The 3,918-nt window shown below is 42.0% G+C and overlaps 1 pseudogene across 1 annotated transcript; it reads right to left on the reverse strand.

The window, feature by feature from the left end:
- Nucleotides 1-302: 302 nt before the first annotated feature.
- On the reverse strand, nucleotides 303-3,523 carry LOC308431928 (trafficking protein particle complex subunit 13-like; annotated as a pseudogene). Its single transcript has 2 exons — nucleotides 3,515-3,523; nucleotides 303-1,634 (listed from the first exon to the last, which is right to left on the reverse strand). The product of its transcript is annotated as a trafficking protein particle complex subunit 13-like (transcript).
- Between the last annotated feature and the right edge of the window lie 395 nt (nucleotides 3,524-3,918).

A 3,918-nucleotide genomic window follows, 5' to 3' on the forward strand; every position in this document is an offset into this window, starting at 1 on the left:
CTAGAAATCTGGTTGGCTTTCATTTCTTTCCCTTTTTGATTATATACACACACACACACACACACACACACACACACACACACACACACACACACACATATATATATATATATATAATATTAGCTTACCAATAAAAAGCAGTTTGCAAGTAGCTACATACACACACACACACACACACACACTCAAAAAGCCAAATTGGAGCACAAATGTGTTCTCTTCTTTTTTTTTTTATACAACAAACAAGCATTTACTATTTAACTGTTTTAAAGGAAACAAATTAAAATAGCATATATTTATTTCTGCTACTGATCACTGCACAGAACTGACAAAATGCGGAGAGCGTTTCTGTGATTAAACAAAAGTTTGACGTCAGGACTTTTCCTTAGGCTCCCACTTCCACAGCTACTGAGACCACTCGAGACGTCATCACTGTACGTGCTCTTTAACAATGTGCCAGTGAGTCTTAAGCCAGACACTTTGGAGCCCCTGTACCGAGGGCAGGAGAGTCAGGGCCAGGCAGAGCGAGGGGCTGGGGTGCAGCTTCCCCAGCTGTCTTCCTGAAATCCGGTGGATGGAGTTAGTGTTGGACATCTCCAGCACTAGGTCCACCGTCCTCTCATTGCAGTCCGTGACGTTGCAGGTAATATGGAAAGGTCCTTCTAGGTTTACAGTTTCTGGGATAGCCTCTAAAGACAGCCTAACATCTCCAGAACCTGGAGCCATCCTTTGAAGCTGGCTGGTCTGTAATTGGCCCCTTTCACCTAGATTTGTTTTCCACACCATAACCAGCTTCCCAATGACTGTCACTCTCTTAATGATGTTGGCTCTTTCTGCAAATTCCTTCTTGGGCTTTAGGCAGTGTAAGAATTGGCATGTGTCCATTGGCTGTAAATAGCCTCTGGACCCAAATGTAGATACCCATTCCCCAGCTAGGTTCACCGAATTTAATTCTGCTACGTTGTACATTATTGATCCAGTGAAACTTTCTCACTAAACATTGGTGAGGTTGTAATATTCTGAATTTGGGCTTCAGGAAATACTTCATCAGTCTCTGTGTTGTAAAATTTGGTTCTCACATCCAATGGTTTGAGAACCTGAGATTTGAAGAATTTTCTAAAGTACTTTTTTTTTCTCCACCCTGAGTTGTGTAACTTACAGCACACACCAAGATGTGAGTTCCAACTTCCTTTACTTCATGGTGTATGACACCATCAAGTAGAACCATCAGGTTTAAGTTCAGCCACAGCAGCATTAGAGGCTAAAAGGTTTAAAGGCCGAGAACTCGTCTGGAGTTCCTCCTTCACCAATGTATCTTTTACAACTTGATTGCTGTCGTTGTGAAGACTGAAAAAACTGGAAAAGGTCTCTCCCAAAACTATATTCCCGAATTTTGGGGGTAAAGTCAACATTAAAAATCTCTGCAGCATTTAACGTTGAAGGACCATCCTGCATTAACTGGTTAAAGATCACCGGGTAAGTTCTTCTCTTCACAAGTTAGCGGAATATCGGTGAACAAAGTAGGTTTAGTCAATCGCGTCACTTTTTGCGCCAGCAGGTGTTCGTTTGGGGGGATTCACTTCCGTCTTGATGACCACTTCTGACCTCAGTCTACCTAGGCCGAAGTTTCCCAGGGTCTGAAAGCAAAGCACAAGTCCGGAGGATCGGGCTTCAAACGCTCGCCCAACTTCTTTCTGCTCCTGAGAACTTAAATTCTCTTTTCATTAAATCCTTTACGACCCCAGTAAAATCTTTTTTACCAAGGCCAGTCCTTCGTTCAGAATTACACATATTTTCCTCAACCACACAAGCTGATTTCAAAGATCTACTTCATGCTGACAGTACCTGGCTTCCCAAAGGCTTACATGGCCAGGTGGGGGTGGGGGTGGGGAAGCTAGTGTAATGGCATGCTGGGATTTGTAGTACATTTTATATAAATTTAGCAGTGTACGTGGGGTGAGGGGATGTAGCTCACTTCTTCATTCTGACTCATTTCAGTACTGGAGAAAAAAATTGTTACAGGAATGGCATTTTCACCATAAAATTTTATTTATGTTCCATACTTTTTAAACAAAAATTCTTTTCTCCATTATTCGAAGACTCCTTCTTACAAATGCTCTCTTCAACATAAAAGTCTCATGAGTAGGTCTGTCCCATCCCATCACCCCCAACGCCATTCCACCCCACACTTGAGCAAGTGACTTTACTCTGATTTTTACAGGCAGCTCCATCTTCAGAGTCTTGTTTGTGACAGGCTTGGGGTAGCTGGGTTCAGCTGGGATTCTAGTAGAATATTCAAACTCTCTAGACCTCAAACAGGAGGCTGCAAATTCCAACTGAGTCTCCCTATAGAGCCAAGGTTCCTGGGAGCTGAGAGTTCAGCATCCTTCCTTGTGTAACAGTGAGAATGAGGGAGAGAGAAAATGTGTTCCAGATAATATCACTGTAAGAGCTTTGTTTCTGTGGTGAACTGCAGTGAAGGACTGTCTAACCTTTGCACGTAGTCTTTTAAGAGCGACTTACGCTTAAGTTTAGACATAGCTGCTAACTTGATATGGCTGTCATTTACGTATGTGGAACCTTGAAAATATTTGTCTCCATATTAAGCTCTAAAGAGATCACTCAGCTGACATGAAGTGTGTCAACTATCTTAAACTCTTAATTCCTAACATGGAGCCAAACAGCTTATGAGGGGGGAGTTTCAAAAAGCAAAACAAATGAATAGTTTCCCCTCTTCCTACACTGCCTGATTCCTCCATATAAACACAAAGACTTGACACAGTCAAGATGAAACATCTGAAGAGCTTATCCTTGCTCACAATCTAAACAATTAGGCAATTAACCAGCGGGTACTATTCTGAACTAATAATATGTAAATACATAAATCTCTGAAGCAAAACCTGGGAATAAAGGACAATATGTGGGGAAAGAACATCCATCGAATAGAAACTATCTCTTCCTCCCTAGTACATTAGACTTGTATAAGGTCTGGGTATTCAACCTGTATCGTCTGGCAAAGACTCAGTGTCTCTCTACCTCAGCATGGAAGTCTGAAGACTTCAACTAGTGCAGACCAAAGAGACGAGACTTGGGTGAGCATAGTCCTAGCTCCCCTGCACCTATGAATCTGAATGTAGTCCTTGCATTGCTTCTTGTTGTGGTTAAGCATTAGCATGACTAACTTAATGAAGCAGGGGGTTGTTTGTTTTCTTGTTTGTTTTGCTTGCAGTTCTGGAGGATTATTCCATCGAGTCAGCCAACTCTTGGTAGCTAGATGAGTTTAAGGTGGCCCATCTTGGTTTTGGCAGCAGGCCTTGACAGCAGCCTTCCGCACATCTTCATAGATGGAGAAGCAGAGAGACTAGGTTGGGGAGGGGATGGGCTATGAGCCATGAGCCACCTTCTACAGGTTCAACAACTTCTTATGAGCCTTTAGAGACATTTCATATTCAAACCATAATACTGGTCTTCTCTCCTTCCTTTTCTCCCTCCTTCCCTTCCTCTCTCATTCACTCACCCACTCCATTCGTCCTCCTTGTCAGAGCCCTTCCTGTCAGAACACAGTTCAAAAATGGGGTTGTATAATTTTTAGTGCTTGTGTGATAGCTCTAAGTAAATTAAGACAAGAGTCTTTGTGACCTCAGTTTCTTCAAAAAGACAGAATTGTTCTTGAAGTGTGTTCTTGTGATCCTTCCAGATGTAGATGGAGAATAGGAATGAGTTTACTTCAGATAATTCGGTACAAATAACTATGTTTATATGCCTCCCATATGTATATATGGGAAAACATGTTGTTCTACATGCAGCTTGTCTTTGTGATTGCATACTTTATTCGTGCAATTCTTCTTTACCCTCTGAGTGCAGTGTCAGATGCTCTGAATAAAGTTGGCCATGGCTGAAGACTTTGTTGTCTAATTCATT

Source organism: Micromys minutus (assembly GCF_963924665.1).
Source record: "Micromys minutus genome assembly, chromosome: 17".
Lineage (NCBI taxonomy): Eukaryota > Metazoa > Chordata > Mammalia > Rodentia > Muridae > Micromys > Micromys minutus.